Source organism: Lactuca virosa, chromosome 6 (assembly GCF_052849685.1).
Source record: "Lactuca virosa cultivar CGN04683 chromosome 6, Lactuca_virosa_CGN04683_v6, whole genome shotgun sequence".
Taxonomy (NCBI): Eukaryota; Viridiplantae; Streptophyta; class Magnoliopsida; order Asterales; family Asteraceae; genus Lactuca; species Lactuca virosa.
The window spans coordinates 21,339,986-21,355,517 of NC_136431.1; positions in this window are offsets into that span (position 1 = coordinate 21,339,986).

Sequence of the window (15,532 nt, forward strand, 5' to 3'; positions counted from 1 at the left end):
TTCAGATACATGTTAAGAATACTAATTCAAAAACATACTGTCAGTCATTATTTCGGAATGATTGGGTTTTTCATAACTATTATACATGTAATGTTTATATGCTTTTTATGAGTCATGTGATACAGGTTGTTTAATTCATTTAAACAATATAGTTAAAGTCCTGACATTATAACCAGAATCTCCAGCGGGGGATCGAAACAATGTGTGTATAGATCTATATTGGGATTGACAACCCCGCACTCGGACTGCTAGCTACAGTTAGGCATACACGCCTGTGAGTGACAAATTGTTATCAACAACTTTCAGCGCATTCATAGCGTTGGGTCAGGCCATATAGTCAGTATGGTTATAATAACTCATAAAAGATATTAACAATACGTTAGTGTATAATTAACTAAACTTAAGTACATTTTCAAAGTTCTAGTTTACAAGATACAGTTTACAGTATAACATTACAGTTTACAATAACAGTTGATGAAACCAGGCACACTCTCAGATACAAGTTTACAAAAGGATTACAAATACAGAATATTGGTTTACAGATAGAACAGTTTTATGTAACTAAAACTACTTTTCATATACATCAGAAAATATAGGATTTTCTGGAACAGTTTACATATTCAAGAAACAGAAAATATTCTTTCAAACATAAATACTTATGCACTCACTCAACTTTATGTTGATACTCTCTTTTCAAATTACTTGTATTCTCAGGGAACCAGTAGACAGGTACTCCCCGAGCTTTTGAGAAGATGGAGCTATTTATGTCTTGTCTTCTTCTTTTGTATAAACTATTTGGTTTCAGTATGCTATGATGAAACACATGTAAATACTTATACTTTTTTTTTAAATACAGTGGTTGTTTGTACTCTGATTACTATAATGCATGTGTTGTGATACTACAAATAAAGTCCTCCACCCCCGGACGTTTCCGCCGTCTGGTTTGGGGGTGTGACAGATTGGTATCAGAGCATTGTTTATAGTGAACTCAGTATATCAATCCATAAAAGATATACAAGCTATAAATACATTTGGGGCTAAGAGCTCTGACTACAAGTATACTTTTTAAAAATTTAAGTATTTTTACAAGAAGTATACTAACACTCATACCTACAAGTACAGTATCACAGTCATAAGAACTTAAAAGTATTTGGATGTTGGACATTACAGTCAAACCTGGGCAGTTATGTAATCATATTTGGGATTAATATAGCCTGATCAACTATATTGATTTGAGATATGACCAACATGCGTTTGGGAGTGATAGTGGTGTTGCGACATGTCTAAAACTTACCAACTATACATATTCAGAAGAACTCTAGAACAGAACAATAAAGATTAAAATACTATAGGGGTATTTTAGGCACTATATACTAATAACAAACATGTGAAAACAATAGAACAATTGAGGGTAGAACTATAAATATTAAGGGTATATTACAATTATATATAATTAAAGTTATATAGACTAAGAATATGTGATCTAGCTTCATTTCCTGTTCCTTGTTTGGTTGTGGATTTAGAGCCGGGTCATTTAATCGAAGGTCGGTTATACTCAAGTTATATATAATTAGTATACACTTTATAGTTATAGTAATACCTAGAACAAGTCATACAAAATTCATTACTTGTTAACTGTAAGTCTCTCTCGTAGAAACTTGTATCCTTAATCAGTCGTTACTAACTATATTATATATCTCTTATCCCTATTCTCGCTTAGATAACAATGGCTGGATTTCACTTACTCGGAGACCCATACTTCCCTGGTCAAGAACAAGATGCACAGCCAGAAGAAAATCATGAAATTCCCTTAGATGATGATTTTGCAGAAATTTTTCCTGAAGACAATGATTCCGGGTCAGAAGCCTATAATCCTCCACCATTTGCCCAAAATCCTAACCCTCGCCGGCTTTTCAAGGACCGACGCCTCTGTGGGCGGAAAGCTTGGAAACATGGAGTCAAGAGCAGGGTCAACCAATGCCATACAACGGAGACAGAAGCTTCTACAACCTGAGCGAAGGAGGCTCAGCTGATAGAGTTGCCAATTGTGGTCCGCAGGGTTGCTTGAAATGAAATACAGGGTAGGACAGCCATCAACTGAATCATGGAAGTTGATGCCAATGCAGGAGTTAATACAGTCTGCATTCGTCATCTTGAAGATGCTCGTGACAGAGCAATGAGAGACAATGAAGCCTTACTATAAGAGTTAGCTGTAACTCGAGCTGAAGTCATAGAGCTCCGAGCACGTCTGACAGTATATGAAAGACATCTACTTGCTGTGGAGCGTCAGCTGGCTGAGTTGAGGTTTCATCCAAGTGATACCCGTCGCCAGTAGGAGATGCTCTACTTGTTTCATGTTCACTCTTTTGGTTATAGTTAAAGTCTACGGATATGTTCTAGCGTTATTTTTCATGCTTTTCAGTTTGACGGCGAAAATTTTATTTTCGGCAGGTCAATATGATGTCGATGTTTTTCCCAGAATTTGGTATATTGTAGACCTGTTTAGGGTCAAGTTTTCCAGACCTTATGTATTCAATATGCCAATTTAAATCGACATGCATTTTCGTACTCTTTGAAAAATAACCATTCAATTTCATATCATCCTGTTACAAGTCGTACTTTTCGTAGACTTCTATTTCCAATTCATTACAAGATTCATGTTGAACTATATGTTTTAGTACAGAGATATCAAAATTCATATTCACTCTTGATATCTTACCATATTTGTATCTTTTAACTTTTATAGAAAAAGATGCCTCCTCGTAGAAATCCAAGACGTAACACTGTTAACGAAGCACCGGCGCCACCTCCGCCACCACCTCCTCGGTTCGACGGCGCTATGTTCCAAGCGGCGGTCACGGCGGCTGTAGCTGCTGCTATGTCTCATATCAATACTCCTGGTGCTAGTGGGTCGGGAGTTGGTGCACATCCTTCTAACCATGGTGAGAGTCATGGGCACTCGCGAGAGTCATGGGCACTCACGAGAGTGCACTTATAAAGATTTTTTGAATGCCAAACCCATGACCTTTAATGGGACTGGAGGAGTTATTGCATTAAGACAGTGGATAGAGAAGACAGAAGCAATTTTCGAAATCTGCTCCTGTCCAGAGAGCAGTAAAGTCAAATTCGCTGCTTCTACCTTTTCGGATAGAGCTTTCACGTGGTGGAATGGCCATGTTAAGTCACTGACTATGGTAGTGGCTAACTCGATAAGCTGGGAGAACTTAAAAGCCATGCTAATGCGGGAATACTGTCCGCGAGGGGAAGTTCAGAAACTTGAGCAGGAGCTCTGGGGTCTTACAATGGTTGGTTCTGACATATCAACCTATACCAGTAGATTCTGTGATCTGGCAATTCTTTGTCCGGATATGGTTGCTGTGGAGAGCAAAACGATTGAGAGATATATTTGGGGACTGTCGCCCCAAATTCAGTCCAGTGTTTTTAGCTTCGAGGCCTGTTACTTTTGACAGTGCCAAAGAGCTGGCATAATCTCTTATAGACCACGGAGCCCGTCAAAACTCAGTGGTTGCTATACCAGAACAATCGAAGGGAAACAAAAACAACAACAATAACAACAACAACAGCAAGAAGAAGGGTCGAAACAAAAGGAAGGGAAAGTTTTCACAGGAATCCTCAAAGAAGCAACAGCTAGTTACAGTCAATGCTGCTATTGTACATGCTGTTGTTCCTGTTAACCCTGCACCAGCTAACACTTATGCTGGTAACCTCCCCAAGTGCAACAAGTGCAATTATCACCATAATGGAAATTACCGGGAAATGCAGTGTCATAACTGCAACAGAAAAGGGCATACTGCCCGATTCTGTAGAGCACCACCCCAACCGCTTAACCAAGTACCTACCGCTGGAGTAGGTCAAGCATGCTACCAATGTGGTGAAGTGGGGCATTTCAAGAAAGATTGTCCTAAAGCTAGAAATGTCGGTGGAGTTGGGAGAATTTTAGCCTTGGGTCATGAAGAAGCGGTAGCAAACCCTGCAGTCGTCACGGGTACATTTCTTCTCAACAACACTTATGCATGCATTCTATTTGATTGTGGTGCTGAGAAGAGCTTTGTGAGCCATAATTTCAAACGTTTGCTAAATCAAAACTCTCAACCACTAAAAGAAACATTCACAGTCGAAATGGCTAACGGGAAATCTGAATCCACCAACAATATATACATAGGATGTACTCTTACCTTGAATAACTTCTCGTTCCCAATAGACCTTATGTCGGTCTCTATCAAAAGTTTCGAGTCATAATAGGTATGGATTGGTTGTGTCCTAACCATGCTGACATCCTGTGCTATGAAAGAGCCATTCGTCTGAACTTTCCAACTAACGAAACTCTTATTATTAACGCCGACAAACCCGGAACGAACCTCGAGATCATTTCTTGCATCAAGGCACAGAAGTACCTTCGCAAAGAGTACGGTGCTTTCTTAGCTCACGTGGTAGACAAAAAGCAAGAAGTGAAAGATATCGCGAGCATTCCTGAGGTCTGCAACTTTCCCGATATTTTTCCCGATGATCTTCTAGGAGTGCCTCCCGAACGACAAGTCGAGTTCAGAATTGACTTAATCCCTGGGGCTACCACTTGTTGGGTCAAAAATATGGTTTATACTTTACTTTTCTAGGCATTAATAGTTTTTGGTCGTGTAATATATTTTTGCAGTTGTATTTACGGCCCAATGGGTGTTTACGGCCGTAAACCCATTTACGGCCGTAAACCCATTTATGGCCCATATTCCCCAAGTATATATATAGGTGTTAGGTGGTTAAGGAGGGATTGATGAACAGAAAAGGAGTGTGAGAGAGAGAGAGGAGTTGTAGTGTGTGTAAGTGTGTGAATCTTGTGTAAGGGAACTTCATTCTAATCAATACATTCAAGATTCATCATCTTCTTCTTCTCCTTCTCTTCTATTTGATCTGACATCATCCAATTGATTGGGATTCCGCACCATCAATTGGATCTGATTGATACACAAGCAGATTAGGGACTTACAATTGGTATCAGAGCTTGGATTGTATCAGTCAATTTTGTCAAATATGGAGCTTATTTGATCTTATTTTGGAAGGATTCTTGCGTTTTTGGATAGATCTCTGAAAATTAGGGGGGGTTTGTTCTTCGTGTTTTTGCTAAAAACGAGTTTTTGATCGAGTTTTGGAGCAAAAAAGGGGCAAAACGCTGTTTTTGGTCGTAACCAGCGAGGGAGTGGCGGCTTGTACGGCCAGCAGTTAGGGTTTCCGAAGTGTTTGCGGCCGGAATCAGTTTATGGCCCGGAGCTTGCGGTCCAAGATTACGGTCCTCAGAGTTTACGGCTCGCACGTGTACGGTCAGCGTTTACGGCTCGCACGTGTACGGCCGGAGTTTGCGGTCCTCGGTGGTTTGCGGTCCAGCGTCGTTTACGGTTCGCACCTCGCACGCCTTCTCGTTCAGCAGCCTCGGTCTCGCGCCTCGCACCTCGCCCTCGCACGTTCAGGAAGCTTCACAGCAGTTATCCTCGCACGCAGCATCAGCAAAAATCGGAATTGATTTTGGGGTTGTCAATAATCGAACCCGGATCACCCACCTCCTTTCCCCTGCGCCTTACCAGTTGATCTACCAAGCCTCTTGTTCCATTCCTTCCGTTTTTAATTCAAAAAGACTCCCCTTCGGTTCCTAATTTCGCAAATTGACACTTTTAGCCCAAAAATTCAATTTCTTTTATTTTAAAATTCCATTTTCAACCAAAAATTTTAGTTTTTAAATTTTGACTTTTATTTTTGATTTTTTACTTAAAATTTTGACTTTGACTTTCAAAGTTTGACCTTTGACTTTAAACTTTGACTTTCTCGTTTAACTTTTAAAATTTCAAATTTAGTTTTTCGGTTGGACTTTTAAGTTTGACTTTTCAAGTTTGACTTTTGAGTTTGACTTTTTAAATGTGACTTTTAAGGTTGACTTTTGAGGTTTATAGTCAAAGGACATTTTTAAATTTATGTTTGACTTTTAAGTTTGATTTTGGCTTCTAGTTGTGTTTTTAATGGCTTTTGAGGTCAACAAGGGAAATGAAGACATGAAAGAGAGTCAGGATATGTTAAGACAAAAATTCAACATGTTCAACTATATCCCTGGAGAAACCCTGGAAGCTCAGTTGCAGCAATATACTACACTTACTACTGAGATGAGTATAGCTGGGATTTTCTTGACTAAATCTGAGATAAATAAAAAGCTGCTGAATGCACTTCCAAAGTCGTGGGATATGAACGTGGATGTCATCAAGAAGACAAAATATCTCAATCGTCTTAGTCTTGCTGCTGTAATTGAAGAACTTGACGCTTTGAAGTGTGGAAAAACAATGAGTTCCGCAAACCTTCCGGTCAATGAAGTTTCATGTTCTCAATCATGTGAAGCTACGATTAAATTTCTTCGGGAACAAATTGATTTATTAAAAAGAGAAGTTGAGGACCTGAGATATGAAGGATATCAACTTAGAAAATGACAAAAACCCCTAAAGGCCCAGTTAGAAACAAAAATAAAGGACTTTAGGAGACTTCAGGAAGACTACAGTAACAAATGTGAAAATTATGATTATATCAACAGACAGAATGCTGAGTTAATTACTGAGCTTGATACATTAAAAGGGCAATTTGAAACTGCAAATTTTGATTTTAAAAGGTTTGATGTATCAAGCGAGGTAGTTGCCAACATGATTGACCATTGCCTGCAGTTCAAACGAAACCAGCAAAAGGGTTTACGATAATGTACCTCCTCCTTTTAATCATACATATGAGTATTACCCTTTGACGAAAGAGGATATTGACATCGAACCATTCATGGTTTATGGCAAGCCATCTGGTTTTGTTTCAGGAGGATTTATTAATGTTGAAAGTACTAACGTTTCTACTTCCCCTGCAGATCAATCCTTAGATCAATCAAAGCACGAAGTTGAAGGATCTGTTTCTGATAACAAAACTGAGTCTGAACCTGATGTTTTTGTTTCAAATGATAACTCTTTTGTTTCCGATGTTAAAATCAATGATACATCTTGTGATGCTTCTACTTCGGATCATGTTGAGTTAAATTTTTTTGACATATTTGATGATTTGTTTGAAAATACTGATGTTCTTGTTTCTAGCACATCTACTTCATATGCAGGTAAAGTAGCAGAGGATGAGAAAAAGGAGAAAACCATTGAAAAAACCAACATCTCCTTGAACTCTGAATCTGTTGCTTCGAACTCAGCTGCTTCTGATCAACCTGCTGTTGAGAAATACAGGCCACCAATTCCAGTGAAACAGAGTGCCTGTTGTAATTGTGCTTGTGGGAAAAATAAGAGACAAGGCAAGGATACGCCACCAGGGGCAGGAAGAAACAACTTCACAGTGAAGAAAAAGACATGTTTTCACTGTGGAACACCTGGACACATTGCCAGAAATTGTCCTAATCGCGCATACGTTCCCTACTATGCACAAGGGTGGCAGAACGCGCCAAGAGGGAGATACTCCAAAAGAAACCCCTCAAGGTCACGTTCAGACAATGGTGACTGGAACGCGCAGAAGGCCAAGAATCAACCCACAAGGCCAAGAATCCGAATCCCAAGGGCAAAAAGGGAATGTCAGCCAAGAAGCCCAATCCAAGAGATGCTTCAGTGAAACAAAGACCGGTTATGTCAAAGTCATCTCAACGGCCAACATCAAGATCAAAAGCAAGTACTGAGCCACCCATCAGATCGAAAAACAAACGGGTTAAACCCAACTACAAATGGGTTCCAAAGGCTCACTCTCCCAAATCAACTAATGACTCTAATATTTCTACATCTTCTGTTTGTGATAAACAGGACATGTCATGGGAGAGAGTATCGTGCGTTAATGACAAAGGTCGACCCAGTTTCAAAATGGACTGGGTTCCAAAGACCAACTAATCCCGCTCTGTGTCGGAGCAGCTATGGAGGCATATCATCAGACTTCGGTTTGTTGGTAGTGGCTGTTCCAGGCACATGATAGGGGACATCTCTCAACTGTACAACACTCGGAATTTTGTTTGAGAGTATGTGTCCTTTGCGGGAAGGTAAGAAAGGAAGGGATCACTCATGGGGTTAGTGCTTAATGACATGAAGAATTTTCGGATCTGTTCTGAGATTATGCGTGCTGTTCTCAGACCTTCTGGATGCAAATTCAATCGGTGACTTACGGTTTGAGTTTTCTTCTCTATACTCCTGAGTTTTTCTTAAGCTGATTCGCTTTAAAGACTAATTTTTGTTTTAGGATAGTTTAAATTTGCGCATTTACTTTCGTTTCTCTCCTATGCACAAATTTAGGGGGAGAAATAAAAAAACAGAAATTAAAACAATTTAAAAAAAAATCCAAAAACATTAGAAAATCAAAAAATCAAAAAATCAAAAATATGGTGTTAATGAAATGTGCTTGAGGGAGATGTTTTGGGAAGTGATATAATCATGTGATAACAGGCAATCTGAATCTGTGTAAGGGACTGAATCTGAATTGTCTACGCTCTGTGTTCGATGCGCTGGTAGGCACGAAAGATTAAAATGGACTTGACTAGGCATTAATGAACTTAAGGAATCTAGATACTTGAAAAATCTTGACCTAGATAGATCCATTTAGCCTGACAATACGACGCCCAGATAGGTTGAGCAGGGAGATATACATGATAATCCACTGGTCACACTAAAATAATATGTATCTAGAACCGTGGTTTAACTCTTCCTCGATGTACGGACTTTGTCCTTAATTCCGATATTGATGGGGCGACTGGGGAATTCCGATAAAGTAGGTATGTAGGAAATTATTTTCTTGCTTTCTTTCTGTTAGTCATATGTTGCCTCCTCTGCGTGATTGAAATACATCTGACCTGGACTGCAACATATGCAATTTTGTTTCTCTGCATCTTCTATCTATGCAATTCTTCCTGTCTGTTAGTCATATGCTGTCTCCTTTGCGTGATTGAAATACATCCGACCTGGTACACATCATATGCACCATTCTACTTCTCAATCCCTCTAAATCTGGTTAGTCATATGTTTCACCCTCTGCGAGATTGGAAGAGATCCGACCTGGGTGTATAGCATATGCATTCTAAATCTGACTTCTCTCATAATAATTGTCTGCTCACCTAAAGTAAGGAGTACTTTGGAAGTTCCTGATTATTGGGGTATGTCAGGAAGCAGGAAACATGTTCTAGTATATTTAAAATTGAACAATCACTAGGTTGTCTGTAGATCTCGCTGCCCAATTTAGGTGGACAACAATATCTTTGGTCGTCGTCAGCTGAATGGTCCTTAAGGAATATTATCTAGGAACATAGGATCACATTGTCTTGTCACTTATAGTATGTCCTAATTTTGTCACAATCTCTCGTGTTTAAGTGGACCATAATATCGGCGATTGACCAGATCTATTCATGAAGAGAGAGGTACTGATAAACGGATAAAGGCTGTCTAAAAACTTTGATCCCAAATCACTCTTAAAGTTAGATATCATTTTTGTTTTTGTTAAATTTGTTCGTAGTTTTCTTCTATGCACAAATTTAAGGGGAGAATTTAAAAAAAAATTCAAAAATCAAACAAAAATCAGAAAATTAAAAATCCAAAAATAGTGTTATTTCTGTTTTTATTTTTCTATTCAGAAAAATAAAAAAAAAACTTTTGTTTCTGTTTTATTTTTTCAGAAAATATAAAAAATCCCAAAAATATTGTGTGCTAAATTTTCTTTTAGTTTTGTTTTGTCTTGAAAAGTGAATTCAGGTGAAGATGAAACTCATGGAGTTTGTGTCGAAGATTTTTGAGCAAAAGTTTCATCCGTGATCATTGAAGAATTCTCATTCGAAGGAGCAAGAAATGAAGATAATTCTTTCAACATTCAATCTTTCAACCCCAGAAGCAAGGTGAAGCTGCACTTGAAGATTATGTGACGGATTGCATTGAAGCCTCCTCAATCAGTCTGCTGCTATCTTTGTACATGCTGAAGTGATCCATAAGTTTAGTTCTCTCTGATATTCTCTCTGAAGATTCTTAAGCTGAAAGCGATATCTTTCAAGAATCAGTACATCAAGCCTCCTCACCCAATGTGCGTTCAGAGTCATATCTTGAAGAAATGGCCAACTGCTCAATATGAAGTCAATTATTGAAGATTCATCATGTTCATCTTGAAGCTGTGAAGAATTTGAAGATTGATGCTGAAGCCAAACTCCCAATGAAGATTAACAAGAAATGCCAGCTACTTTTTAGGGGGAGCTTGTTGGGTCAATTAAGAAAAGAAAGCTATAAACCAAGGGGGAGATTGTTGGGTCAAAAATATGGTTTATACTTTACTTTTCTAGGCATTAATAGTTTTTGGTCGTGTAATATATTTTTGCAGTTGTATTTACGGCCCAATGGGTGTTTACGGCCGTAAACCCATTTATGGCCCATATTCCCCAAGTATATATATAGGTGTTAGGTGGTTGAGGAGGGATTGATGAACAGAAAAGGAGTGTACGGCCAAGAGAGAGAGAGGAGTTGTAGTGTGTGTAAGTGTGTGAATCTTGTGTAAGGGAACTTCATTCTAATCAATACATTCAAGATTCATCATCTTCTTCTTCTCCTTCTCTTCTATTTGATCTGCGTTATCCAATTGATTGGGATTCCGCACCATCAATTGGATCTGATTGATACACAAGCAGATTAGGGACTTACACCACTGTATCCAAATCCCCCTATCGTCTTTCACCTTATGAAATGCAGGAATTATCCAGCCAGCTTAACGAACTCCTTAGCAAAGGTTTCATAAGACCAAGCTTCTCACCCTGGGGAGCACCGGTCTTGTTCGTGAAGAAGAAGGATGGATCATTTCGTATGTGCATAGACTACCGCAAGCTGAATAAACTTACCATTAAGAATCGATACCCTCTGCCTCGCATTGACGATCTGTTCGACCAACTTCAAGGTGCGAGTTACTTCTCAAAAATAGACTTAAGATCCGGGTATCACCATTTACGGATTTTGGAGGATTACATTCCCAAAACCACGTTCAGAACTCGTTATAGTCATTATGAGTTCGTAGTGATGCCATTCGGATTGAAGAATGCACCTGCTGTGTTCATGGATCTAATGAACAGAGTGTGTCGTCCATTCCTGGACAAATTTGTCATAGTCTTCATTGACGACATCCTTATCTACTCAAGAAGTGAAGAGGAACATGGCCAACATCTTCGTCAAGTATTGCAAACTCTTAGATCAGAAAAACTCTATGCGAAGTTTTCAAAGTGTGAATTTTGGATCAGGAAGGTTGATTTCCTAGGTCACGTGGTCAGTTTAGAAGGAATACACGTCGACCCTTCCAAAATAAAGGCAATTGAAAACTGGTCAGCACCCAAAACACCTACAGAAATCCGTCAATTCTTAGGTCTTGCTGGCTATTATCGCAGATTCATCCAGAATTTCTCTCGAATAGCTAAGCCTCTGTGTAGTGCACCGATCTTGTCTCTTCCTGAAGGGACAGAGGATTTCGTAGTGTACTGTGATGCTTCTAATCAAGGGCTTGGATGTGTTCTTATGCAAAGAGGAAAGGTTATATCCTATGCCTCAAGAAATCTAAAGACACATGAAGTCAACTATACAACACATGACCTTGAACTAGGAGCAGTGGTATTTGCTCTGAAGATCTGGAGACATTACTTATATGGCACGAAATGCACAGTATTCACGGATCATAAAAGTCTCCAACATATCTTCAATCAGAAAGAGCTGAACATGAGACAACGACGATGGGTGGAGCTACTGAACGACTACAATTGTGAGATTCTTTATCACCCTGGTAAAGCTAACGTAGTAACTGATGCCCTTAGCAGAAAAGAATACTCGGGACGTCGAGTAAAGTCGTTGACCATGACAATCCATTCACATCTGTCCAAACAGATCAGAGAGGCTCAACTCGAGGCCTTAAAACCTGAAAACGTGGCAGGTGAAACTTTGAGAGGAATGGATAAAAACTTCAAAGTCAGGGATGATGGAGTCTATTATTTCATTAACCGGATCTGGACACCAAAGTTTGGTGGTTACAGAGACGTGGTTATGAATGAAGCACACAAAACCCGATACTCGACCTTCATCCAGGTTCAGACAAGATGTATCTGGACCTCAAGAAACTATACGGGTGGCCAAACATGAAGGCCGAAATTGCTACCTTTGTGGGCAAGTGCCTTACTTGTGCCAAAGTCAAGGTAGAATACCAAAAACCTTCAGGTTTATTAAAACAACCTGAAATCCCTGAATGGAAGTGGGAGCGGATTACAATGGATTTCATAACCAAGTTACCCAAGACATCAGGTGGTTATGATACTATTTGGGTAATCGTTGATAGATTAACCAAATCCGCACATTTCTTACCAATCAAAGAGACCGACAAGATGGAAAAGCTAACAAGAACTTACCTCAAGGAAATCGTTAGACTGCATGGTGTGCCAATATCTATTATTTCTGACCGAGATAACAGATTCACTTCTCGTTTCTGGCAGTCTTTACAAAAATCTTTGGGAACTAGGTTGGACATGAGTACAGCCTACCATCCACAAACTTACGGACAAAGTGAGAGGACGATTCAAACTTTAGAAGATATGTTGCGAGCTTGCGTGATAGACTTTGGTAAGGCATGGGATACTCATTTACCCCTTGTCGAATTCTCTTACAACAATAGTTATCACACTAGCATAAAGGCTGCTCCTTTCGAAGCTCTCTATGGCCGCAAGTGCAGATCACCTCTGTGCTGGGCTGAAGTGGGTGACACGCAACTAGCTAGAAGCCAAGTTCCTGACAGTACTCTCACTGGTCCGGAAATCATTCGCGAAACCACGGAGAAAATCGTACAAATCCGGGAGCGACTTAAAGCTTCCAGAGATAGACAGAAAAGCTACGCTGACAAAAGAAGAAAACCTTTGGAGTTCCAGGTTGGTGACCGCGTCATGTTGAAGGTCTTACCCTGGAAGGGCATGATACGCTTTGGAAAGCGTGACAAGCTGAATCCAAGGTACATAGGACCATTCGAGATTCTTGCTAGAATCGGTCCAGTAGCTTACAAACTCCGACTACCTCAAGAACTAAGTAACATACATCCTGTTTTCCACGTCTCGAACTTGAAAAAGTATCTGTCCGACGAGACTCTTGTTATCCCACTCGAAGAAATCGAGATCGATGAGAGCCTCAACTTCGTGGAAGAACCAGTAGAGATCATGGACCGAGAGGTCAAACAAACGAAGCAAAGCCGTATTCCTATAGTGAAGGTTCGCTGGAATGCCAAGCGGGGACCTGAATTAACTTGGGAGCGCGAGGATCAAATGAAACTGAAATATCCTCATCTTTTTGCTTAATTATTTGTAATTGCTTAATTGTTTAAACTCTAATTTCGGGACGAAATTCTCTCTAACGGGGGGATAATGTGACAACCCGAAATTTATATCTTGTACAATCTTTCAAATACAATCACAGTCAGACTCGTTTCTACTATCTTTTAGCATTGTTCAGGGTCTATTTGAGTGTTCTAAGCCTAGTACATTCAAAGTTTGGGTTTAAGGATGAGTTATCTTAAGTTCATCGTATAGCATTCGGGCCAAACACTCCAACTAGAGGAGTGTACGGCCGTACACATGTGCACGACCGTACACATGAGTGTACAACCGTACACATGGGTGTACGGCCGTACACCCAAGGTGGTCGTGAACCCAAACGTATATATATATATACTTTTCCTTCATTCTTTCTCATTTTCTCACACTTTCACCTCAAGAACCTCCATTCTCTCTCAACTACAAATCAAGAACACTTCATCTAATCTTCAAAAGTATCTTCAAATCTTCTTCACTTTCACCAAGAACACCAAGAACACCTACTTGTTCTTGAGCCTTGAACTCCTTAAAAGCCTTCAAAAGTGTGATTATCTCTTCTATCTGCTTATTAAGCTTGATAAACACTCGATTCCTAGCCTTGATCCATCATATAAAGCACGAACATGAAGGGTGTACGGCCGTACACACTTCATATGGCTGTAGACCCTTGTTTAATGCATGAACAGGCCTCAAACTCACCCCATGTTTCAACATAAGACCATGAAAACTTAATGGATGCTAGTTAGCGCCATAAACACCCATTCTTGCATGTTTCTTCAATGAGTGTACGGTCGTACACTCCATGGCCATACACATCATGGCCGTACACTCCATGGCCGTACACATCATGGCCGTACACTTCATGGGCCATACACATCAAGATCGTACACCCCCTTGAGTGACCATAAACCCCTTTTGAGCAATCACATGTGATTGTAACACTTAAATTCAAGTGTTTCCTAGTCCCTAAAGTGGTTTCCTATCATAATTAGTTGTTGTATACACTAATTATATCCATATATGTATCATTATATGCTTAATAGGATCCGCTTGTGTTCAAGACTTCACTTGACACTTATCATCCTACCTCGACCTTTCACTCGAATCACTCACTACAGGTGAGTTCATACCCCCGTATTTTCATAGTTTTTACTGTTTAGGGGGGGGGGGGGAATACAAGTCTAACACAAAGATTTTGTGTTATAAACAAATGGTTTAAAATATCTTATCAAAATGGATTTCAATATTTATCAAATTAAATGGGTTTCAGTGATTGTATCAAAATGACATCAACTCACCAAAATGAATTTCAAAATATCAAACATATTTTAAATATTTTTATAAACTTATATTTCTCCCAAAAATCATACTAGTATATATATATATATATATATATATATATATATATATATATATATATATATATAAGATTTAAAAGGCTTAGGACTGATAACCCACTTTGGTTCCTTTTCCTTGTTTGGATGTGGGATTATAAGCATCCGTTATTTGTCCGAATGTCATTTAAATTTTACTTATATATATTTGTATATGTATACAAGTATAAAAGTTAGTTCATTAAGTTCAATTACCCTTTGTAACATGTTGAGCAAGGGGTTGCATTCATGAATACTCGTTATCAAATCAGAAAGTACATATAAATTATAATAGGTATAATTTATGATTCACAAAACATTAATTCATGATTCAAGAATAAAGGTTTGATTCAAAACTATTCAAGGTTATACATATTTCAGATACATGTTAAGAATACTAATTCAAGAACATACTGTCAGTCATTATTTCGGAATGATTGGGTTTTTCATAACTATTATACATGTAATGTTTATATGCTTTTTATGAGTCAAGTGATACAGGTTGTTTAATTCATTTAAACAATATAGTTAAAGTCCTGACATTATAAACAGAATCTCCAGCGGGGGATCGAAACAATGTGTGTATATATCTATATTGGGATTGACAACCCCGCACTCGGACTGCTAGCTACGGTCAGGCATACACGCCTGTGAGTGACAAATTGTTATCAACAACTTTTAGCGCATTCATAGTGTTGGGTCAGGCCATCTAGTCAGTATGGTTAAAATAACTCATAAAAGATATTAACAATACGTTAGTGTATAATTAACTAAACTTAAGTACATTTTCAAAGTTCTA